This window comes from Papio anubis, chromosome 18 (assembly GCF_008728515.1).
Source record: "Papio anubis isolate 15944 chromosome 18, Panubis1.0, whole genome shotgun sequence".
NCBI classification, from domain to species: Eukaryota; Metazoa; Chordata; class Mammalia; order Primates; family Cercopithecidae; genus Papio; species Papio anubis.
This window is the reverse complement of record NC_044993.1, coordinates 10890641-10916934: the sequence shown is the minus strand read 5'-3', so window position 1 is coordinate 10916934 and position 26294 is coordinate 10890641. Positions and strand designations below refer to the sequence as shown.

Genomic DNA, 26294 nt, shown 5'->3' with positions numbered 1-26294 from the left:
CTCTGGAATTGTTCTCAGAAAATGCTTGGTTCTTCCTGTGTTGAGCAGGGAAGAAGCTAGCATGGACAGGGGAGAAGAAAACCAGTTACATATCAAAGAATGCTTATCTCACTAAACACCACTGTGTTTGAGAGTCACATTGGGTGGTTTGTAGGCAGCTCTTCATTTTCAGAGCCAGTCAGGCAAGACTTGGAATAACTTGTCTAAGAAACCTCATGTTACCCCTGTGATAGAAGAACAAGCTTGGAAGGAGCCAGCCAACAGGCAAAAAGCCAGAGCAAGACTCCGTGCTGGACAAGAAGTCCTAAGCACTGGGGAGTTGACTTCATATTGGATGCAGAGAAGAATTACCTGCCGATGGCTGTTGACCCATGGCAACCCCCTAGGTCCTTGCATTTGGGGTCCTGCTGAAATAGGAGACTTAAGTTATTGAGTTATTGGGACTTGCAACACTTTCTCTTGAATCTGGCCATTTCTCTGCTCTTTTAGTTTAGTACGTTCTCTTGGTTGTGAGGAAATCACTGAAGCCACCTCACATAATGTAAGCATGTATGCTCAAGGGGACCAGGAAATGCTGAAAAGCCAGGCCTCGGAAAGGACAGGATGTGGAGGGATGTTCTGGACTCAAGGAGGCCTAGGGACCGTCAGCAGGAGGCATTCATGGGTCTCTATTCCAAGGCTCCACCACCATCTCCTTGGCTTCTCTCTTCCATTCTAGCTTCTTCTGCTTATTCATCACTTTTGCTTCCTCTGAAATTTGTGCATCCTGATCTTGGCCTCTTTGAGCCCTCTATATAGTGTGAGCTCATCTGGTACTCCTGACTCCCGCAGGTTCCTGAAGGAGAACCATCAGATAGAAGCATCTCATCTCCCCAGGCCATGCCACTCGGCCTCAGCCAGGCTGTGAACTAGCTGGGCTCAGTCCACGGGGTGGCTTCCAAGCAGCCTAGACTTGTATCCCTAAGCACAGCCTGTGGATGGGACGTTTTAAGGTAAAGGGAGGACGCAGGGCATTGCAGCCCGTTGGCTGTTTTCTCCAGCACAGCCATGCAAAATCCACATAGCGGCAGGAATTCTGCAGCTGGAGTTGCTCCCCTGAGACTCCGATCAGACAAAGACAGGGTTTGCAGAGCACTTTAGGTCTGGCCCTGAGCTGCGGGCAGCCTGATGAGTATAGGTGAATGGAGGCAAGGGATAACCTCACAGTCATCGGCAAGTCTTATCTGGGCCGCTGCAAGTATGATGGCTTCAGAAAAATGACAACATAAAGAAATGCGATGTTTTCTATGGGGGTTTCTTTTTGAAACTAAAAGGGGTTTTCTAGACCCACTCCATGGAGACCACTTTACTTTCCATTTTTCTCAGATGATGACATCTGCAGAGGGGCTCCTTCTGTGGGTACATCATTTCTCAAATATGTGGTCCACGTTGAGAACCGCATAATACTTATTAATTACCACAGTTGATACTTACTGTGGGTTGCTAAGACTACTTTAGATATACTCAAGATATTCAAAGAGAATTCATCGTCCACCCAACGGCAAAGTCCATAGAAGCCCAGGATGCATTCTGACCCTCATCCTTTAAAGCTTAGTGAACGTATTGATCACCTCTTTTCCAAAGGATACTTCCTTTTGGAGTGTACTATTAAAATCTATGTTTTGTCCTAATATTTAGTGTAGTGAGGGAATACCGGGTGAACTCAAAGTACCTTGAACATAGCTGTTATCAGGAATGAAACCAATTCCATTTTACCTGAATTAGGGCCCTTTGGTGTCTTTTCTTTACGCAATTAATACAATTCGCATGCTCCCCCGTACCAAGGGTGCAAATGTGACTTTTCATCGGGAAGGCCACGTATGGTGGGCACAGGGCCTAGCTCTGTCATTTTATAGCTGCATAATAGGTTTCTTGACCTTTTTTGAGTCTCTACTCATGTTTTATATGAAGATATTAGTCATCTTACAAGATTTTTGTAACAATTAGAATATTTGTAAAGTTCCTGGAAAAGGGTCAGTAATAAATTAGCATCATCATGAACGTTGAAGGCGGCAAGTTTTTTTTTTTTTTTGAGACCGAGTCTTGCTCTGTCACCCAGGCTGGAGTGCAGTGACATGATCTTGGCTCACTGCAACCTCCTCCTCCTGGGTTCAAGTGATTCTTCTGCCTCAGTCTCCTGAGTAGCTGAGACTACAGGCACATGTCACCATGCCTGGCTAATTTTTATATTTTTAATAGAGACAGGGTTTCACCATATTGGTCAGGGTGGTCTTGAACTCCTGACCTCATGATCTGCCTGCCTCGACATCCAAAAGTGCTGGGATTACAGGCATGAGCCACCGCTCCTGGCCAATGTGGCGATCTTTATACATAAAAACACAGGAATGACTTCTTCGAATTGATGCACTAAAGGAATGTTTTCCAGTCCCCTAAGCGTTTAGGCATGCATGGTAAACAGATTACCATGTTAGTTGCCCAGACCTTGCAAAACTTCATAGTGTGTGTTTGTTTGCCTTGGGAGGCTGTTTTGAGAAGGAACCTTTTCGTTCTTCGGAGTTCTGATGTGTTCATTGGCCCCTGTTGTCATGCTGGATACGGGGGCGGTTCACGGGGGGGCTTGGGTGCCTGAGAAAAAGAGTGAAAAACCCAACTGTGAAAACCCAAGAGAAACCGAAAGAGTGAACACTGGAAAAAAGAAAAAGGGGGGGCTGGCGAGCTTCAGGACCTAAGCGGTTAAGGAACTGGCTTCGACAGGAAGTGGGCAGGAGGCTGTTTTCAGTATGCTCATGGGAACCCAGCTGGAAAGTGCTGTGGTGAGTGTGTGTGGAAAAAAGGGGCTTTAATCAAGCTATAAATATCTGTTTCTTTGAAGTTTTATGACCAACAATTAATGTTACTGGAAGGCTCATAAAAAGGGCTGTTTCTTGACTTGGTGGGTCTGACTGGGCCAGGGTCAGGTTAAGATCTTAGCCTCGTGGGATGCTGTCCCGACAGATTCCACTGTGTGTGTGTGTGTGTGTGTGTGTGTGTGTGTGTGATCTAATGTGTTGCGTCGGTGTCTAAAGGCATGCTCAGTATACAGTTATATAATTCATTCATTCATCCATTCATTCAGTTATCTCATGTTTCTGGAGGGCCCTCTATGTGCAATACCTAGTGATACAGCAGTGAACAAAGGAAATCCCTGCCCTCAGGGAGCTTTCATTCTAGTTAGGGAAACAGATATGAAACAAGACATGCAAGCAAGGTTAAATGCTGTAAAGATAATTCATTCCTGTTGAGAGGGCTGAGGGCAGGAGGAAGATGCTGTATGGCTCTAGACAGGGTTCTGTGATGAGTGGCCTATGGACAGATTCCGGCCTGAAGAGGTAGAGGGTGCGAGGGAGGAGGGGACGGCAGGTATCAAGGTCCCAAGGGAGGCACGTGCTCGGCAGGGCCCAGGCATGCCACCAAGGTCAGGAGGAGAGACCGAGGAGGCTTGGCCATGCCCTGCCTTGTTGGTTTTTACAAAGACTCTGTTTTGGTTATTTTGTTTTTCTTTTTTTGAGACATCTGGAGTGCAGTGGCATGATCTCAGCTCACTGCAACCTCTGCCTCATGGGTTCAAACAATTCTCCTGCCTCAGCCTCCCAAGAAGCTGGGACTACAAGCATTCATGCCACCACACCCAGCTCAAATTTTTGTATTTTTTGTAGAAACCATGTTGGCCAGCCTGGTCTCAACCTCCTGACCTCAGATGATCCACCTCAGCCTCCCCACCGCTCCAGACCTAGAAAGACTAGATTTTACCCTGATCGAGTCAGGGAGGCCCTCGAGGTTTTATTTGGTTCTGCCCAGTGACCAGCCACCATAACCACATCCTTCCCCCAAACTTTCCTCTTCCTATAAAACAAAACAAACAATGTGAACAACAAAAGCAAAAACAAAATCTAAGTAGTAGTTGGGGCATTTTTATTTTAATGCTACTTTTTTTCCCCTCACCTTTTGCTATATGCTGATCCCAGTGCATGAAATTTGTTTGTAATCTCATTCCTATGTTGAAGCTCTTCCACTGCTTTCATGAGCATAAATGAATTTGAAGGCTGGCGAGCAGTAGCAACATATATCAGCTTCCCCATCGGGTGCTCGTTCTACCCGATTTTCGTTCATGTGGACTTCAGGAATCTGGGATTTATGATCTTCGGATTTGGATCTTGGCTTGAGGCTTCCGTGTGCACTTATCTTGGAGAGAGGGTTTACTCAGCAAAGAACACCCCAGAACAATCTGGGGGAAGTGTAGAGGGCAGTTTTAAAGTACCCTCGGGCAATTTAGAAGCTCCTACTTACTCAAGGATATTCTTACCTCTTCGTTAAAGCATCTCACCTAAGGACTTTGCTAGATAAAAGTTTGTTTTCTCAAGACGGTTTCTACACACACCTGACTGCATCTTTTTCTTTTCTTTTCTTTTCATTTCTTTTCTTTTTTTTTTTTTTTTTTTTTTTTTGAGACAGAGTCTCTATCGCCAGGCTGGAGTGCAGTGGCATTATCTCGGCTCACTGCAGCCTCCACTTCCTGGGTTCAAGCAATTCTCCTGCCTCACCCTCTTGAGTAGCTGGGACTACAGGCTCATGTCACCACGCCCAGCTAATTTTTGTATATTTAGTAGAGACTGGGTTTCACCATGTTGGCCAGGATGGTCTCAGTCTCTTGACCTCATGATCTGCTCGCCTCGGCCTCCCAAAGTGCTGGGATTACAGGTGTGAGCTACCTCACCCGGCCACATCTTTTTCTTTTAAAGAAATGTGTAATTCAGATCAGTCTTGCTTTCAGGTAGTCTGAATTAGGGGAGTTTGCCTGTGTGCAAGAGAAGGCTGCCTCCTTCATTTTCTTGGGTGCAAGGAGCCATTTATGACTAATAGGATTCATTACATGTGTGTTTAGCCCACCAGTTATCAAGGCTTTAACAGTATTAAAACCTAAAGAGATAACAGAGAGGAAGCCTTTGGGAACTAGGAATCAATCGTGCTAGTTGGCTTGAAAACAGGGCAGTAAAATGGCAGCTGCCTAGCCTGTGGTCTTTAACGTTAATAAAGCCAGAGGCGATATCACTTAGTTGTTCCAACATGATTGGTTGCTCATGGACGTGCACCCCTGCTCATCAACATCTCACCACCAGGCTGATCCTATACATCTTCCAGGAGCCCAGCTCTTTTCCCTGGAACTGGTTCTCTGAGTTTCAGCTGCAGTTCAGGGAAAAGGCCAGCAGCCGCTTTCCTTGTTTTTTGTAATCGGTCTTTAGCCTGATCTAATTCAATCTGGCGATACCCCTTTTTCCAGTAAAAGTGGTTGGCGGGGAATGAATTGTGATGGAAACAGAGACAGATGTATGTACCTTTCAGGGACATAATTTCCCCAGGACTGGACACAAAATGAGGGTTTTTGGAGATCTCTCTGGAATTAACGTAAATGTTATTGAAAACATATTATTCTACAGCTCTTCATAAACCCTAGGCCATCCTGAGGCTGTCTTATTCAGGCCCCTCTGCCCTTATAACCCCCTAGCCCCACAGGAGTGGAGCTTGGATTTCAACTAGAGAAGCCCTCCATTTTCATGGATGGACATGTGACTTTTAATCTATAATATAGAATGCTATTTTCTGGTTAGGTTGGTGCAAAAGTAATCGTGGTTTTCACCATTACGTTCAATAGCAAAAACCGCAATTACTTTTGCACCAATACTTTTCACCTAGCAATTCAACAGCTGTAAAGAAAGATGCTGAGCTATTGATTACATCACTGTTGGTACAACCGTTTGATAGACAAGTCTACATCATTGAAAAGAATGACACTTCTAATGGAAAAACATGGGCAAAAATGATGTGTTTACATCTATCAGAAAAGCAAAACAAATGTCATGGTGTGGCTGGGAGGAGGTGGGGAGAGAGGCAGATTTTGGAGGCCAAAGATACACAGAAACGCTAAATACCAGTTGATTAATATTGACAATAATTGTGTTTAGGGGATGAGACTCTGAATTTGTTTTTTTTAATTTTCTCATTTTAAAAAATGAGTCCTTTCAATTATGAGATCAAAAAGAAATGTTCAGTGGCTTCTTCTGACCCAGTGTTTTTCTGTTTAGTTTAGATAGAGCTTTTATTGGGGTAAAAATTGTGCTTGCAATATATACACGATGATTTTTTTTTTCTTTTTTTTAAATGAAAAAGAGTCATTTTACAATCGTAGCAGCTCAGCCACCACCCGCAGCAGGCAGTGGGCCCAGTTCACCTTCCCAGCAGGCCTCCAGCGCCCGGTGCAGGGTGGCCCATTGGCACCCACAACAAACATGACGACGTTACTTTTACCGCACACTTCCTGTCAAGGCACAGCGCTTCAGCCTTTTTGGTAACTTGAATGAACATCAAAAGGATAATCAGATATTAGTTAAATTTGTTCCTCTTCTCCAGCCATTGATACTTTTCTCTCTTGCTTCCCCTCCCCCTGCCCTTCGACAGAGAGTGACAGGCCTGAAGTAAAAAGGGAAAAGGGGAACCGGGTGACTCAGCCCAGAGCAGGCCTCACCACAGCTTCCTGGCCACCTTTTCGCTCTCTCCTTCCAAGAGAGAAAGGGGAGGAAGTCCAGAGCCTTCTAGCACTTAGTACTGTCTTATATACCACTTCCACAAATGCTACGGAATGAATGAATGCAGTATGAATGAATGAATGTCCATGAGATCAGTCAGAAGTAGTGGCATAACCTAGCCAGATAAAGTGCCCACCTAGAGCTCATCCCACCTCCTCACGCCTCTATCCTGTGAATGCAGAAATACATTTCTTCATTTACAAACAACTGTGCATGTAGGGTTGCTTGCAAAAGTTTGTCGTGTGCTGATATTTCATTACCATGTTTGCCAGCGCTCTCATCTGCTTTTCCTGAGTTTTTCTTTTTTTTTTTTTTGAGACGAAGTCTTACTCTATCTCCCAGCCTGGAGTGCAATGGCGTGACCTCGGCTCACTGCAACCTCCACCTGGTTCAAGCAATTCCCCTGCCTCAGCCTCCCAAGTAGCTGGGATTACAGGCACCTGCCACCACGTCCGGCTAATTTTTTTTGTATTTTTAGTAGAGACGAGTTTCACCATGTTGGCCAGACTGGTCTGGAACTCCTGACCTCAGGTGATCCAGAGGTCTGCCTCGGCCTCCCAAAGTGCTGGGATTACAGGCATGAGCCACCGTGCCCAGACATTTCCTCAGTTTTAAAAAGCAAACAACAAAAACAACAACAACAACAACAACAAACAAACTTTATCAGAGTAACCCTTTCAAAAACCCATCTCAGTCTGTTTTTGTTTTAAGTTAACATTTTCTAGAAGTTTTGGTATAAAATATGTACAAGGATAGATGTATAAACTTAGTGACCATCTGAAGATATTCCTGGAATGAGGAATAACAACCTCTCATTTAAAGGAGTCTTAAAGAGACAAGAAGAAGGAACGGAGAATGACAGTGTTTCTTTCATTAAAAGGAGCCCAATACTTATGGCTCCAACAGGTTTACTGTGTCTACCCCAGAGTGTCATCAACCCAAACCAGTTCGGCATCGCATCGTGGGCAATTTTCTCACTTCCCTGCTAAGGGGATTTGCCAGCTCGTCTTGTCATCTTCTGAATTCTTTGGGCACACAGGAGGGGCGACATGGTTCTGGTTTATTTCTAAGTCCCTTTGAGGTGATTTCTGGTCCCCAAATTGAGGCAAAATAATCCTCACAATTTCTTGGATATTTTCTGCCCCAGCCCCTTTCTATTGCAAAGGAGGCTTCTCTAAGAGGCTTCCCAATGCCTTAGAATCTACTTAAGGGTATTTTTGCTGGAGAAAGAGCTGCTGTCTTTGTCCACCTGTCGTTTTCCTTTCTACCCCAACAGGGCTTTCTCCCTCTGGCAGTTTTATTTAGCGGGAGAGGACAGAAGAGATGGAAAAATGGACCCTGCATTTATAGCTGTTTCTTCAAGGAGCTCAAACTGCTTTCAGGCATTTCCTTATTACCTCATCAATCCTCATAATGGTCCCTCGGCAGAATTATTCTTATTTTCAGAATGGAGAAATTGAGGCACAGACAAAATAAATGGCTGGTGGAAGGTCAGAGAGCCAGGCAGCAGATGAGGTGGGGGCAGAGGGAGGGCTTCTGGTGTCTGTCCTGGTCCATCAGTCACTGTCCTCTTCAAATAAGGAGACATAGGGTGAGGCGCAGGGGAGCTGACATTGCATAAATAATAAAACAAATGGAGCCAGATTTAGTTATCACTCATCTAGCGGAAGTTGATCTTCTTGGGACATGAGTAGACTCTCACCTGGCAGGTTTTTTAACATGGAACCATTATTTGTTACTTGTGTTCTGTGTGCCAGGGACTGAGATTCTTCTCAACGGAGTTTACATGTGAGAGGAGCAAGGGTCGAACCTCACAAACAGGAATACAGACCTCGGAAAGCCAACTTCACCCTTGCCCACTCCTTCACGTTGTCCTCGCCTCCTGTCTGGACCACTGCTCAATTCTCTCTCTCTCTCTCTTTTTTTCTTTTTAAGACAGAGTCATGCTCTGTCATTCAGGCTAGAGGGCAGTGGCATGATCTCAGCTCACTGCAACCTCTGCCTCCCAGGTTCAAGTGATTCTCTCACCTCAGCCTCCCTAGTAGCTGGGACTACAGGCACGCGCTGCCACGCCCAGATAATTTTTTTGTTGTTGTTATTTTTGGTAGAGATGGGGTTTCACCATGTTGCCAAGGCTGGTCTCAAACCCCTGACCTCACGTGATCCACCCGCCTTGGCCTCCCAAAGTGCTGGGATTACGGGCATGAACCACAGAGCCTGACCACAGTCCTTTTTTTTAAGGACCTCCTGGCATCCAGCCATATTGGGACCCCTTCAGTTCCTTCTCCACAGAGAACCAGAATCTCCTTTGAAAATATGTTAGATCACCTCTTTCTCCCGATTAGAGCTTTCTGAAGGTGTCCCCTGTTACTCGAAGTGGAAGCCATGGTCTCGAACTGGCCATGGCATCCTGCATGTTCTCCCTTCCTCCATGGGCTCTGTTCTTCCTGCCTAGGCTCTTCCCCCTGCTCACTGGGTTCCAGCTGTGCTGGCCTCCCTGCTGTTCAATGGAATGAGACCCATGCCCCTCCTCTTCTGGTTATTCCACTCAGAGTGCCCTTCAATAGCCACAGGGCTGGCCCATCCTTTCTCTATTACCTTTGGAGGAAGCCTTCTCTAGATACCATCTTTAAAACAGCAATCTTCCTTCTCCATCCCCAGCAGCACCTCTGACCCCTCACCTGCTTTATTTTTCTCCATATTATCACCATCAATCGAAGCACAATTTCCAGTTACCCATTTTGCTTTCTCCCTGCTCTTTGAGAATGCTGGCTCCGACAAGGCAGGTATTTCGCCTGTTTTGTTTATGCCTGCATCCCCATCACTAGGGACCTCGTAGGTACTTAGCAGATTTTTGATTTTAAGACAGAAATTGACTCTCCCAGAATAAGAAAAAGGAGCCTGAAGCCGAGGTTTATGCCCAGAAGATCGCACTAAATTTTCTACACTCTGGGGAGGAGAAAAGATCAGGGTGGGGTGGGGACATCTGTGGGCATGGCACAGAAGGCATAGAAGGATCTCTTCATTTAAAAGGTCAGGTTGGATTTTTTTTAAACTTCAATACCAGTTAACTTACTTGCTTCCGTCACACCCTGTAGGTAGTCGTTATAGACAGGAATACATGTAGGGCGGAGGCTGCTCTGGGTCAGTGGATTCATGGAGAAGTCAGAATTCTCTTTTATGAAGAGCCTGCTTTTCACAATAATTGCATAATGACGTCTTTGATTCCCAGGCCCTCATGCCTAGCTGTTTCCTTAGGCATTTATTCAAGATCCGAGATGCCATTCACAATCCAGCAGGATGCCTATTTGTATCTGGCTCCAAAACTTTTTTTTTTTTTTGGCCCACATCACTGCAGCCCATGGCAGAAGATTCTAGCAATTAGCAGGAACTGAAAGTGATAATTTATTGCAAGCAACACTGTGATCTAATAGTCACACATTACAAAAGCAAAATCCATATTTTGTTCACGGTGGCACCGCAGCGCTATCATATTCTCCACATGCTTTCTACTGTCTTTTGTTTGTATTAGGAAGAAAACATAACCCTGTCCCACTGAAAATCAGAGAGAGCCCCTCAGGTTCTGAGAATGATGACGTTCAACAGCTGACTCCAAAGGGGGTTAGGTCTGTGTACTAGGGGTGAACGCTGTGCCATTTAATTCTGTTTCCAAATGATCTTTGGAGGAGAAAGGATACTTTCTGCCTTTTATTTAGGGAAGGTGATCATGTCGGCACAGGGCGTAAGAGAGTAGCGGGGCTGAGAGCGGGAATTGAGGACATGCAAGCCTTTTGCCCGTCGGTCACAGTTCAGATCTATTGATTTTGACCATTGCATCTTGCCTCGCATCTGAACTTCAAGTGAAGTTTCAAACCACCAGGCAACATACATTACAGGCAAAATGATAAGTCAGGTCCTGCCGGGTGACTAAGGCAGTGTGGCAATGCTTCAAGTCTTTAAAACCATATCCCAGTGGCCCCAAAGCATTAATATGTCTGGAACATTGCCTGTCCAATATCTAGAGAGGCGCCTGCAGAATTTGATTCCTAGGTACATCAAGTTTTTGAGCTAGAAGAAATTTGAGACGCCCTTTAGTCCAGCAAATTTCAAACCTGTCTGCTCATCAGAATCACCTGGGTGCTTAAAAACACATAGATGCCTGGGCCCCACCATCCAGAGAGACGTTCTTTTGATTGCAGATTGAATCCAGAAGCTCCAAGAAGAGGCAGAGTCACATTTGGGGACTCCTCTTATTTACTAGAGGAGGAAACTGAGTCTCAGTGTCTGAGACAGAGAGTGGGGATTGAACACAGACTCCCGACTCCCAGTGTGTGGTATTTTCTCCTAGACTGCATTTCTGCTTCTTAACCAGCAGAAGAAAGCCCGTTAACTAACCCATCAGGGATCACCATGGGCGAATGAGTGCATATTAAGAATTGTCTGGAAAGAAAAGAAGGTCTTTGGAATCTTCTTCACCCCTTCCCTGGTACTGGTGGTTGCATTTCAATGGATTTCTCCAAAAGCAATTATCACAGTGTCCCTGTGTGTTGAACAAACTTCCCTTGTAATCACCGTAGGGTTTTCTTTTGTTAAAGAGTAAAAAGAATGGTTTCATAGTGAATTTTTCCTAAAATGTGCAGGGTGTAAGAAGGAATTGAAAACAATACGTGTCTACGAGGCAGGTCACCGTAAATGAGTAGAGGCAGGTAATAACCCAGATGTACTTTGTTGGAAAATTGAATGCAAAGAAATGGTCTTCATTTCTGCAAAGAAAAATGTACATTCTCCGTTTCTTTTCCTTGCAATACGTGGCCTTCTCCATATATCTTTTAAAATTTCTACTTTTGATAGAGTAAAGGGTATCGTTTTGTCCATTTTGTGTTGCTATAACAAAATACCTGAGACTGAGTACTTTATAAAGAAAAGTTTATTTGGTTCACAATTCTGATGCCTGTTCAAGATTAAGCATCTGGGGAGGGACTCGGGCTGCTTTCACTCATGGCGGAAGGCAAAGCAAAGCTGGTGTGTGCGGAGATCACATGGGCAGAGAGGAAGCAAGAGAGAAGGGAAGTGCCAGGCTCTTTTAAACTACCAGCTCCCTTGGGAAATCATAGAGGGAAAACTCACTACCATGAGGATGGCATGAAGCCACTCATGAGGGATCCATCCCCATGACCCAGATACCTCCCAGTAGGCTCCGTCTCCCAACATCTTCACACAAGAGATCAAATGTCAACATGAGATTTGGTGGGGACAGACAAACTAGATCCAAACCGTAGTAAGTATGATATATCTTTCATATTTCTCTTTACAAAAGGAAAAACAGTGTAAGGGCCGGTGGCAGCTAGCCTTACTACTGGGGAGACCGTAATGAGTGGTGGAGACTGGGGTAAACTGCAGAGCATGCACTCTGTTGAAAGAGGAGGTCACTTTCCATTCTAGCTGACTGTTGTCATGTGGGGATACACAACTATGCTCGCCAGTTTAATTTTTTTTCTCTTCTAAGAGAAAGTAGAAATGTAGATCATGTGTGTGGGGGGTGGGGGGGTGAGGGGGAGAGAGAGAGAGATCTTTAGGAGTTTTAAATATTGGCAACTAATTTAATTTATTTCTATTTTTAACCTATTGCACCAAATACATGGGTATGGGCCAAAAAGAACATGAACTTTTTGCAGTGTACAAATCTCTAATTTGAGACTTCTGATGAAAAGATATTTGGTTACAGTTTGAGAGACAAGGGACTAAAATAAGGTTTTGGATCAGTCAGGTTTAAATCAGACCAGCAGCATGAGTGGGAGATATATAGTAACGGATTTATTGCAAGGAATTGGCTTATGCAATAGTAGGGTTGCCTAGGCAAGTCTGAAATCCACACTGTGGGCAGTCGAGAGAGGCAGACTGGAACTCTTGGCATACGCTAAAGCTGCTGTCCACAGGCAGAATTTCTTCTTTTCCAGGAAAAGAAACGGTTCTTCTCTTAAAAATCTTCCAAATGATTGACTCAGTCACACTCAGATCATCTAAGATAATCTCCCTTCCTAAAAGTCAACTGAATAAGGGCTTCAAACACATCTACAAAATACTGTCCCAGCAACCCCTTGATTCATGTTTGATTGGATAAATCGGAACTATAGCCTAGCCAAGATGGCACATAAAACGGACCATCCCAGGGTAGATGTTAAAAAAAAGATATCCACCAAAGATAAATAAGATCAAGATTACTATGTCCTCTTTTGATAGGATGTCTAATTTTTCTGAATTTTTGTTCCTAAAACAGAAGATTGTTTTTAAAAGTCTGAGAAACGAGACATTCGTGATCCGGTTTAGAAAAGAAGCCCCGGTTTAAGCCAATACAAGATGGGTTTGTATCTTTAAGTGGCCTTTATTACCACAGTAATAAACAGCAAACGGGCCCAAATCTTACAGGCTTGTGTTGGCTTTGACCAATGAAGTAGAACAAGACCTCTGAATACCCCATTAGTTCCAGGCTGTGCTTTGATGGCTCTGCACAGACAGCTCTTTTCCTATACAAGTCACCAGCCTCACCCGTGTCTCTTAACAAATGTTGTTGACAGGCCGCGTTGCAATTTTTCTGCATGTTCTGACAGTTTAATTCAGTACCTCCTAGCTAAGCACTCAGCCTAAGGGGGTGCTTCAGCACCTTGGCATCACCAGGCTGCAATTAAAATAATTCAGGGACTGGGGCTGGGCTTGCAGAAATAGACCTTCTTCCCTTTGGAACATACAATGCATTTTCCAGTCTCCCCGTGGAGCACACGAGATCTCCTTTTTAGAGCAGAGGGCAGTGGAATGTATTAGCAAGATGTCCACTGGCAAGAAGTAGCTCCATTTGTATGCTGCACCCAACGAGTTTTCTCCATAGGGGTCAGGCATAATGTCTTTGGTAAACTTGGCACCTGTAGAAAGGTCTTGTGATGGGAAGGAGGGGTGTGAAGGGAGGAATGAGAGTGAGGGAACCCAGGACCCAGGACCCAGGACAAGAGTTCAGCAAAGACCATTTACAGAAGCTAACCTTCCAAAACGGCCACTCGGAAATGGTGTCCTTTATTTTGCGTTCTGTACAGGAAAGACAAATGGAGAAAAGTCTCCAGAAATTGGCCTCGTTTGAAAGGACCCCATGCAAAGAGAGATCTCTGGAGACATTTCAGAAAGGTTTTTATTCAAACGTATTCACAGCTCGTATGACAGTGGAATGTTTTGATATGAGCTTGATTCTGTTTACCCATCCTTCTTAATCCAACAACTCTGCTGGTCTCTCCGCTAACACAAGATCGTTCCCAGGTTATAGAAAGATTTAGCATGTCAGGTAAGGTGGAATTTGGTAAATTCCCCAAATTTACAGATAGATTAAAATTGGGTAAATTCCCCAAATTACTTTACGACAACGATCGTTTGGGGGAGATTCTTGCAAAAACGCCACTCTGTACTCCCATATCCCAGCCTGAGGGAATGAGTTTAAGTGGATCTACAGTGGAGCCTGGGAATTTGCTTCCTATCTAGGATCCCTGGTGAATCTTTTCATTCAAACCAATGCAGGAAGTATTGTTCTGAAATACATGTCCACAGAACATGCCATGCTTTCCAGAAAATGCAACAGACAGAAACTTTCCAAAGGGAATTACCTGGGATCATTTCTCATCCTCTCTCTCTTTCTCCGTATTACCTACCCTGAAAAAAAGAAGATTAATAATTCCTGCTTTCACATCTACTTTCCACATAGTTTTTTCTAGAGGTAGGAGGTACATAAGAGAAACATGTTTGATGGCTGTGGTTTTCAAGAAGTATAGCATTTTGGAGAGAACGGAAGGCTTTCATGCATGAAACACTCAGGGAGTTGTGAGATCCCAGAGATCCAAGCTAAACAATTCTGGAGGAGTTACCTGAAGTTGATACTTAACTCAGGCTGCACCATCTTCCTCCTCCCAGCAGATGAAGACCAAAGGTGGTGGGGGAAGGCAGGGTTGTGGGGAGGGCGGGGATGTGGGCAGGGTCAGGGGTGATGGGGGCCGGTGGCGGGGCTGAGGCAGGAAGCAAAACAGTGTACTGGAGTGCTTACATTTTTTGAGGAATCAGTGAGAAATGCCACCTGAATGTCTCTTCTCAATTTCTTCTGAAAGATAATTTGCCTATAAGCATAAAATTAAAAGCCTGCTGGCTGCTTAGTTCAGGTATTTAGTCAGCGTCTTGTGACTATGGACAAGAGGTGTTTGACTCTAGGACTCAGCTACCTCATCCGTTAAACGGGCAAACTAGGAGGGTGTTTATCTGCATGCAACATCTCCTTCCATTGGAAAACTTTTATGAATGTATGGAATATTATTGAGCTGGTGTGTGCTAGATACACTGCTAGGAGCCACTGGGGATTCGAAATGTGAGAGAATGCCTGCTCTCTGTCGCATTTACCGAACGTCATGCTTTTCAAGATTGTTAAAAGTTGCTGAAACCCTTCTTTGAAGGAAGTCATACTTTGTAGCTCAATACATAGCAAATGGGTAGAAGAGTTGCTAAGAGTTTAAAAATGATCTCATTAAATAAGAAACATATATGCCGTGCCTACCTAGGAGAGAGCCAGGCATATAATGGCCACTCCATAAAGATTTCAAGTGTTTTGGACACAATCCTAGTATCTCGGAGGTTCTGAAGCTAAAGGGTACACGTTTAAATTTTATTTGTTTCGTCAGACACCTAAAGACCCTTTCTAGCTCACTCCTGTGAAAGGGGGAACTGGAGTGTGACATTCTTTTCTGGTCTTTGAAGAGGACAGGTGAAGGGTAGAATGTCCTGTGTACTTGGGCAGGAACATGCATCCCTGGCTGGCAGCTTCTCCTCTCTGGCCTGTTCCTCTTCCTCATCTTCCTTTTCTTCTTCCTTCTTCTCCTCCTCCTTTTCTCCTTTCTGCTCATCATCTTCCTCCTTCTTCTCTGCCTCTTTGCTTCCATTTGCTTCTTGCTTTAGGCGAGTTCTCAGCATAACCCTCTGGCAGAGGCAAATATTCACCTACATTGTTAAGTCTCTGGGCATAATTGTTGATCTCTGCTGAGTCTCTCCGCCCATTTTCATCCCTCCTCTGCCTCTCCCTAGCCATTAGCCAAGGCCTTGACCTATTGACTGCAATGTTGCCGAAGCAGCTGGACTCCCTGTTTGAAAGGTTTTCTGAAGAGGCATCTATTAATTTATGTATTTAATTTCTGTATGAAGTGACTGTTCTCCTCCCAGCACAGGTATTAAAGTACCTTTAGGGGAATCCAGCAGCTGAAATCCTCAGTAAGGAAAAATGCTTAGAGTATCACAAAGCAAACGCATTAGTGGGAAATGTTTACAGGCTCCAGGACCACCACAGGGATTCACTCCTCCCTTGGATTTTGTGCCTCTTCCCCTGTTCCTGAGGCCCCTACTGGGAACCCTTAACTGGTGAACAGCCGTTTCATTATGGAACACAGAGAAAAGGGTGATCGGCGGCTCCAGTTTATTCCATACTATCTGATTCAATCTGTAGTTTGACTTTGCTAACGGAGTTAATTTTTAAGATCTTAACAAATCCAGTAACATATAAAATGACCTATCCAGTCCATGCATATTAGCTATTTATAAAAGGTTTTAAACATTATTATTAATCTTAGATATGTTACTTAAACAATTAAGTCCATTCAGTTTCTGAGTCCTCAAGGATGGTAAGGAGAGCTGCAAACTGAGCTCCCTCCCCAAGCAAAGGCATCTTATGCCATCACGCACGTTTCTACACATCTGCCTGTAGATACACTCTGTAGGACAAACCAGCTGGCTCTGTCCTTCAGGCAAAGAGCTCCTTAATTGAAAATGATGTGTGACATTTCAAGAGAGAAGTCCAGGAAAGGGGAGATTTATGTACTGTAGTCAGTGACCAAGCCTGAGCAAAGGTAGGCACAGCCATGTGGTGGTGCCCTTTTATTTGGGGGCTGGGGGGTGGGGGTACTTACTAAGGACCTTGCCTAAGATAATCAACAATTTTTCTGTTTCAGCCCTGGGAGGCTGTAAAGCTAGAATCAAAAAGATTCACAAGCCCACAAATAGGGAACTACTTTAAAGCAGTGGTTTTCAAACCTTGAAATATCCTAACACTGAAAAAACACGTGGTAACATAGGGTTGCCTGTGTCTTATTTTGGTCTGTAAAGACATTAAGAATGTTTTGGTAAAACATCGGTTATCATCTGCTATTACTGTTATTTCATAAGACACATCATTTTCCCTCAAAATTAAAATGGAAACTCATAAGCATACATCAAAGTTGAAAGAATTTTACAGCGAACTACCATTAACATTTTGCTATAATGGCTTTATCATATATTTATCCATTCATCCATCTATCATATTTGTAAAACAAATAATATTTTAATGCCAAACATATAGAAAGGATAGATCAGTAATTTCCAAGAAATGTTAGTTGACAACTTGACATCAAATTATATACAGTTACATGTTGATACACAAATACGCACGAATGTAAGTGCTGAGGCAGATCGATGCACATATGTATGTCGCCATGTACTTCTGTGTCTACTTGCATTTAAAAATGCAGGTCATGATTTGTAATCCCCATTCCTCTGTTGATCAGTGAACACCAATGCTGGGCCCCAGCATGAGTCCTTTTCAGAGAGTCATTTGGGGACCTACAGAAAAAAATGCCAAGAATGCATGCTGGGAATTCATTAAGAGATTTCAGGACGTTCAAATACTGCATGTGCTTGCAATCCCCACTTGACCAAAGCTGTCTAAACCTCGACAGACAGAGGACAGAGAAGGCCCCATCATAGACACTGGGGCTGGCTAATTACTCAGGAGCAAAGCAGGTCGTTAGGGGTTGGGGGGAGGGTGCACCTGTCCACCGCCCGAATTTCCTCATGATACTGGAAGGCAGTTTCCGGTCAGCACGGGGTTTGGGTCTAGAGTTTTCAGTTCACAAAAGTGGAAAATGTGGCATGACAGACTGGAATCAGCACAAGGACGCAGCCTGTCACTTGCTGGGGGTCTTTGGGTGGGTCCTGTAGCCCCGATGCCTCTCAATGACCTATGAACAGGAACAGAACAAACACCCCCTCAGTGGTGACAGTTACTAAAGAGTCCTCAGTAACAGCAGTCTGCTATTGTTTTGAATCATTCAAAGGAACGTTTTTATTTTCTGATGATGAAAACAATGTCTGTTCGGTGTAGAAAGGGTAGAAAATATAGATGAGCGAAAATAACAAAAGCAGAACAGTCATCATCTCAAAACTCAGAGAAAAGGACACCAACTCCGTATTCATACCCATGCACGTATTCATACCCACATCTATACACCTTCCCTTATCCATGTCCATATCTAAACCCACATCCATATCTAAACCCACATCCATACCTAAACCAATATCTACATTTCTATCTATACCTATACCCATATCGATATCTGTATTTAAATCTATATATTTAGATATTTCTAGAAATGCATATATAGCTATTTTTGCTTTTATAAAAAAAGTCATAGAAACAATTATATACAATCCTATATAATTTGCTTTCTTTTGTTTATAGAATACTGTGAATGTCTTTTGTTGTTGTTTTTTTTTTTCTTTTTGAGACAGGGTCTCACTCTGTCACTCAGGCTGGAGTGCAGTAGTGCAATCTTGGCTCACCATAACCTCCACCTCCTGGGTGCCAGCAGTCCTCCCACCTCATCCTCCTAAGTACCTGAGACTACAGGCAGGCACCACCACACCCAGTTAATTTTTTTTTTGTTTGTATTTTTATTAGAAATGGGGTTTCACCATGTTATTCAAGCTGGTCTTGAACTCCTGGACTCAAGCAAACTGCCCTTCTTGGCCTCCTGAAGCGCTGGGATTATAGGCATGAGACACTGCACTGGGCCAGGAATATCTTTCTATGCCAGTAAATATTATTTTACATCATTTTCAGTGATTCCATAGTATCCCATTATATGGTTTTCAGTAAGAAGTTCAAAGCCAGGTTCCTGGATCAGCAGCATCAGAATCACGTGGGAATTTGTTAGAAATGGAAATTCTTAGGCCACTTCCCCAGACCTACTGCATCTGGTGGCAGGGCCCAGCCATCTATATTTCAGCAAGCCATCCAAGCGACTTCAGTGCCTGCTAAAGTTTGACACCCACTGCCTTAAATAAACTTCTTCATCCCTTGTCAAACTTCCTAGGGGAACACGTTTTGAATTTTTGACCCGAGACCTCAAAACTTCTACCTGTGCTCACTCAGTTCAGGCGAAAGAATCTTTGGAATTCAGAAGTTTGTGTTCACACTCACTAACTTTTCATGGCATAATTCCTCTTACCTCTAAATGCTACTGACTTAATCAAGATTGAGGGATTCTGAGATGAATCTGGGGACACTTTACGGTCCCTGAAATAAAATATGCAAAATTTGGAGTATGAGTACGTATTTGGGGAAAGAATACCTGTCAGATTTTCAAGAACTTCATGACCCTAAAATGACTCTTTCTTAAAATAATTTTTTTTTTTTTTTGAGACATGGTCTGGTTCTGTCACCCAGGTTGGAATGCAGTGTCATGATCATAGCTCCACTGTGACCTCAAATTCCTGGGCTCAAGCAACTCTCCTGCCTCAAGTGACTCTCCAGCCTCAGCCTCCTAGTAACTGAGACTACAGGTTGTGTGCCACCATACCCAGATAATTTTTTTTAACTTTTTTTTCTTTTTTTGAGATGGAGTCTTGCTCTTTTGCCCAGGCTACAGTGAAGTAGCACCATCTCTGCTCACTGCAACATCTGCCCCCTGGGTTCAAGTGATTCTCCTGCCTCAGCCTCTTGAGTAGCTAGGATTCTAGGCACCCCCCAACCATGCCCCACTAATTTTTGTATCTTTAGTAGAGATCGGGTTTCACCATGTTGGCCAGGCTGGTCTCGAACTTCTGACCTCAGGTGATCCACCCACTTTGGCCTCCCAAAGTGCTGTGATTACACGCTTGGGCCACCATGCCTGGTCTTTAACTTTTTGTAGAGGCAGAATCTTACTATGTTTCCCAGGTTGGTCTTCAACTCCTGAGCTCAAGTGATCCGCCCTTCTCAGCCTCCCGAAGTGCTGGGATGACAGGCATGAGTCACCGCGTCCAGCCCAAAATGACTTTTTATTTGTTATTTTTGTTCTCATGCTTGCTGTTCTGTTTTCCCCAGTTATTTCAATAACAAAGAAAAGAAATCTACTCAGGGTCTACTGGGCGTACTGCCCAAGCACAGTGTGAAATGACTGCCTTTTCACTTGTTATCTTTTGGATAGCCCAAGGACCAGCCTGACTTACCAGCCTGATTTTTCTTTGCTGGGGGTAGATCACAGTGTGCAGATTTCCACTGAAGCCCCACCCTCACCCTTTGTAATAGGCGGCATGCACATTTTCAGGTCACATTTAAAAATGAAGTTGTTCTTGAAAATGTTCACATCCTTCCCCCAGAAATTCTAGATTTATACATTTCTCCCAAGGAAATCATTAGGTACTATATGAAAGTTTGTGTATTAGGTGATGATCACAAACTTATAATCAAAAATTAGAATAGCCATGTCTAATAATTCGATATTAGTGACAAGAGATGCCACGAGAGTTGTAGGATGAAGTGTCATAACTGGGGATTTTGGAAAATGGTTAGGGGCATAGTAAAGTTGTCATGGAATAAAATTAAGTGAAAAGAGTCAGGTTGAGTGTAGAATATATTTATTCCTATTCAGCATATGTATTACAAAATGTCTGGGAGAAATGAGACCTGCATGCTGACATTTACATTTTGTCTTTGATTGTCTTACCTGTTATCAGGATTTTCTACAACGAACATTTACTGGTTTATAGTAAGGGGGGACAACCTAAATTAATAAAATAGGTACTATGTTGGTGGCAAGGAAGCCCACCAGCCCACTGTCTAAGTGTTAAATGGATTTTAGCTCCATAATTCTGGCTTTGACTAGACCCTCTTACAAGGAAGACTATATTCTCTGCAAAAGCATCAGCGGGGTCCTACAATGCCTTCTTGATACACACATCAGAGTATACCCAGAGCTCTTGTTTCTAAGCAGCTGAGCCGCATATTAAGGATGGCTAACTGCACATCCATGTGTTTTTCTGGTATCCACCTGACCACCCCTCCAGGGAAGAGGTAAACTCAAAGGGGAGAAAAAGGTGTGGGAGCGCATGATCGCAAGGTGCAGGTATGTTTGCAGATGGAGGGATTGTCCAGGCTGAGCTGTGCAGTCCTGGAGGAACCACCATCTGGGTACTTCATATGCCATTCATACTTAAGGGTGATTGGCTGTTTTCATCATCAGGAAAAACAATGCTTTAAAATTTGCCATAGTTATTTGGGCAAGGTAGCTCAAGCCTGTAATCCCAGCACTTTGAGAGGCCGAGGCAGGAGGATTGCTTGAGCCCAGGAGTTTGAGAACAGCCCAGGCAACATAGTGAGACTCCACCTCCACAAAAAATAAAAATTAGTTAGGTGTAGTGGCATGTGCCTGTAATCCTAGCCCAACTGGGAGGCTGAGGCCTGAGGACTGCTTGAGTCCTGGAGGTCGAGGCTGCAGTGAGCCGTGATCATGCCCCTTCACTCCAGTATATGTGACACAGCAAGACCTTGTCTCAAAAAAAAAAAAAAAAAAAAGTTTGTGTTTTTTTAACCTCCATAGTCTTGTGTGAAATACTTGGTCATCTGAGCAACATTATCCTTCATCGCCCCATCAGCCTGGCATGAGCTTGGCAGATGCAAGCTCAGATCATAACCTGTGTGTGTGTGTTGTCTTTGTGCCCGTGAGCACGTGTGTGTGTCCTGGGTTCCTCTCCCAGGTACTCCGGAGCTCTTGACAATAAATGGGAACGATATAGAGGCAGGGGGTACTTTTCATCTCAGGCCAGTTCCAGGACTCTGTGTAAACTGTACCAAGCCGAAACGTACTCCTTTGTCCCTCTTACCACTGTCCTCCTAATCCGCCTCTGGGTAATGTGCACTGTGGCTGGGAGTTGACACAGATCCTTGTCTCCCAGACCCCCGGTTTCTATCGAGCTGCTGTAACTTTAAAAAGATTTAACAAAGACTACCTCCACTGGCTAAGCCGAAATAAGAATGTCTCCGGAGTTTAATGGATCAAATAGCGGTGACAGGTTTTATGGCTCTTTTTTACTTTAGGGCATAGGGAAGAGAGAGCCGGGCAGGTTGGTTTTAAATTCAAGGATTTATGTTGTTAATCCTCCGGGCTAATTATAATTTATGGGATCTTGGCAAATTAATATGCAGTTGCTATTCAAAAGTGGAGAGCAATGTAAGGCAGGCATAAACAAGCCTTGTTCATTTTTAATTTATTTCCACCAATGGAGAATATTAAATAAAATGAACACTGGTGTATTTTGTTCCAAGTTTGGTGTTCATTATTTATCTCTAAATTATGAAATTCATAGAACAACTCCTCGCTTTTTCACCAAGAATCTAGAATTTGGGAGCTACCGCATCAGATAACTAGGAAGCAATCAGAGTCATTTTCTCTCTACTGCGTTTGAGGCTGGCTCAATGATACCTGGGCAGAAGCAGAGGTTTCCCAAGCATGCATGTTACTGCAGTACAAGATTCGGCATTGTGCATGTTGGGGTTGTTTAGAAACAGAAACTTTGGAGCAGTGTGTGAGCTTAAAATGTCAATTGCATGGAAATTAAAGTGCCGACCCTCCAAAGCAAGAGTCCAGCCCGTTACGTCGCAAGGGCTTTGGGAAATCTCAATTTATGGCTAGCCTGGTAGATATTGAGCAGGGGGTGATCCCATTATCGGGCTTTCAGACTTGAGCATAGCAACCTCATTGCACCCAGGATCCCCATTTAATCAGCAACTCCTATGGCTGTTTGGGGGCTCTCTTTCAAATAATTCTTCTCACCCAAGAACGTCTGTCAGAAAACTTTCACTGATTGGCAACCACGAGGCAAGTGTAGGTTTGACTAATGTGATAATTGGTTGCATCACTAGAAATGAGAATGCCCCTCCTACTACCCCTCCACCTCTTCTCTTACTTTTTTCTTCCCACCATGTCCCCGCCAACCTCCCCCCATCATTCCAGCTGGGAGACGCCATCAAATGTAGCTTGGAGAGCTGTAGAAACCTTGAGCTCTGAGCCCAAGGAGCAAGTTGGAGTCCTGCCCCCAGCTGTGTAGCTCAGATAACAGCTGGAGCAGAGAACATGCTGTTCTCTCTGCTAGAATATCTGACCCAATTCTGACTAGTAAAGAGAGTTAATAGTTTGTACCTCAAGTCATTCTTGTCCCTGTGTGAAGGAAGAGAAGCTGTCATTTCCCTCCACCCCCAACACACACTCCATCTCCACTCTGTCTCTCTTGGCTGCTTTTCTTTTCATTGCTGTTAGACTCATGTTCAGTTCTCTGGTAGGCAGGAAAATGAAGAGCCACTTTCAATAATTCTGAAGAAGAAATATGGGATGGTTTGCTTCGGGATGGAGGCTGGAACAGGAGTTTCTGGAGTCTGCCAGTCCCCAGTTTGAATCCCAGCTCTGCCTTTTATCAGCTGGGTGTTGGGCAAGTTAGCTGACTTTTGTGAGTTTTCTCATCATTAAAATGAGAACACTGTTTTTGGTCTTTGGGGACTGTTTTGAGAAATAAGATATCGAGACATGCCTGGCACAAGGCCTGAATTCTTCTTCGTGATCAAGAAATGGCAGATTTTCCCCCTTCCGTTCCCACCCTTGCACATAATAGGTTCTCAGCAGGTATTTGTAGATGAAATTGACCAGCAGAGATCATTTGTACCCTTAACACCCACAGAGAGTCACAGATGCTTTCATTCAAGGAGGGTATCCCAAGGCTAAATGGCAGGGAATAAAAATGCCAAGTCATGTAAATATTCCACAAAGTTAGAGGGGAGGAGTACGTATCTCTCGTTCATGCATCTTTATGATATGAACAAGGGCTCATGATTCATAAGCAGTTCAGGCACTGAGACCTGGGACAGAGGTGAAACTGTATCTGAAGATTCCTTTTTCTCATTGTTTCTCTGTCGTGTTTAATTTTTGGTTTTGAAAACAGTAGAAAATCAAACCAGCGTGTTCACAGGCCTTCTGGCTTTGCAGCAGTTCCTTTTTCTGGGGTCTTTTGCCTAATCATTTACTGGGTTGGAGACACTATTTTCTGTATTGTTTAGGAATGAAAATGTAGACATAATTGAAAACAAGAATTCAAGTGTCCTAATTATTTTAAATTCATAATGAATGGTTATCATGGTTTCACTTTTTAAATGTACTCTTTTGGAAGAGTACGATGGGGGAATAAAAGCCAGAAAGTTAAAAAATAAAAATGAAAAAGAGCTGCAATTGTCAAGAGACCAAAAAGTCTTATAAAAAGAGCAGTAGGTAATTCTGGAGGCAAATCAGCATGGGTAATGTCTAGGCAGAGGATAGAAAAAGATCAGGAGGTCACAGTGACACAAGTATTTAGGCTCATCATATTAGAATTTCATCCAAAGAACAATCGATTATGATTTATAGACCACACCATCCCGTGAGCCCAGATGTGTGTCCACTGGGCCTGGCAGGGGACAAATTTATGTAACAGCCTCCATCCTGAATTCCAGTCCTCAAGCTTTGAGGATAATAAACTCAAGCTTTGCAACTAGGTCAAGATCAGACCTGTCTCCTTCTTGATGATGAGTTGTCTCATAGGACCCTGCTAGGCACCATCCCCAAACTCCATTCTTTTTGGTGAATATCCCAACAAACTCCCCAGCCACACCCCAGTGTCCAGACTTGCCTTATCCCCAGGAGTGGACACAGGACAGGCTCAGTCTGAGAATCTTCTCTCTCTCCCTCCTTCCCAGTTTGCTCCTCCTACCAACATGAGAAGCTAGGGGGTCTCATCTTTAAATAATTCATTCTTTATTTTTCTTAAGTATTATACATGCCAAACAGACTCTTGGTTTGTGTCTACTGACCCAAAAAAGGACTTTCCACCTGATGGACAGGCAACAGATCATCCTAATAAGTACATGAAGCACTCAGATGCCAAGTCACCAAACCTTTATTCTGAAGGTTTTTGAGGCTCATGACAGACCCAAAGAGCCAGAGAGATGGGGAACATAATTTCCTTTGCTGATACCCTGGACCAAGAACTGTTGCCAGGAATATCCATCCATATGGGGGCTTCCAGCTTCCCCAGATGCCTGCGTTCCTTTTGACCCTTCTCCTTCCCCCACCCTGGGAGTTCTTTAACAAACACTCTTCTTACACCAACATCCCCAGCAAACGGGAGCAAGACACCAGCTTTCCACCGATGCAGGTATTTCCGATCTTCTCTTCTTGGTTTTATTTCTCACTCTCCCACTGCATAAAAGACTAAGAAAGCACTCGCATGAATGTTTGCACATCATTTAAATATTCATTTTCATTAATTTATTCATAGTCGTAAAGTTTATTGCCTAGAATATAGAGTCGTAGAATTTTAGAGCCGGAAGACAGGAGAGAAATCATCTAGTTTCGCCGCCTCGTTTTACAGATGAGGAAACTGAGGTGAAGACAGCTCAGGAGACCGTCCAAGGTCAGATTCTGAAGTGAGCCGAGTGAGACCCAAACTCAAGTCTGGACAGTCTAGCCTCTGTCCAGCGCAGCTCAGCACAGCTGAAAACCACTTTTGCTCTCTGCTGGCATAGATGGCTGTGGTTTTGTTCATTTTCTTGCTCATCTGCATGATCTAGCAAGTTCTTGTTGAGTGCCAGCCCAGTGCTAGGTGCTGAAGAACAATGGTGAATGACACAGTCATAGTACTAGTACTCAGTCTGGTGGAACAGAGAGACTAAGCAATCAGAAAAACATATGTGTGTGTAATTACTCATTGCGATGAGCGTTTTGAGGGAAATATACAAGCTCAGTGTGGAGAACAGTGGTGGAAGGGCAGAGGCATTTTCTCAGGAAGTGGAGAAAGGGAAAGGGAAGCAAGCCATCCCAGGGTGCATTAGGGAACAGGTACTGCCATGGACAGGGGGTGAAGAATTCACGTGGGAAACTTGGAGAGACCATGTGGAACATGCCACCTCTGAGTTATGCCCCATCAGGGGGCAAAGAAACTGGAGTACTTACCCACCAGATCCTCATCTGTCGTTGGTTGAGGACTGCTCTCAGGACATTCACATCCAGGCACTTCTGGCCCACACCTTGGTACAATATTTGCAATATTAGGGACATGCTAATACAATTATTCATCATATATGTTAATTCAAATTAAACGGAGTATCCTATATTTTATAGGGCAACCTTAGGCTTACCCTTGGGTGGATTGAGCAATCCCTGTCACCAGAGAAGGTCCGCAGCATAGCAGTTGCCTGGAGAAGGAAGGGCTGACTGTAAGTTGCCCTAAACTGCTCTCAGCAGGGTGACCTGGAAGATCTTGGAGCATAGATGTCAATTAAGGCAAGTCCTGAAGGCTCGGATGGAGCCAACTTTTCACTTGAGGAGGGGAAGAGGGTTAAGGAGGGCAAAGGAGAGATTTCCAGGCAAAGTGCACATTAAACACCATATATGAAGAGCTAGACCACCTTCATAACAATTTGCTGTCTGTAATCTTGAACCAGGGTCTCTCAGTGTGTGGAAGAAATGTTTGAATCAGAGTGGCAGGGCTGAGTGGCAGTCCTAA

General features: G+C 44.0%; 1 protein-coding gene and 1 long non-coding RNA gene across 3 annotated transcripts in view; one reads left to right on the top strand and one right to left on the bottom strand.

Moving 5' to 3' along the window:
• Positions 1 to 26294, top strand: part of WWOX (WW domain containing oxidoreductase) — a 1119479-nt gene that overhangs the window by 994179 nt on the left and 99006 nt on the right. The window lies entirely within an intron of this gene.
• Positions 25303 to 26017, bottom strand: LOC116271219. Its single transcript, XR_004179641.1, has 3 exons — positions 25927 to 26017; positions 25742 to 25815; positions 25303 to 25394 (listed from the first exon to the last, which is right to left on the bottom strand). It is a non-coding gene; the product is annotated as an uncharacterized LOC116271219 (long non-coding RNA).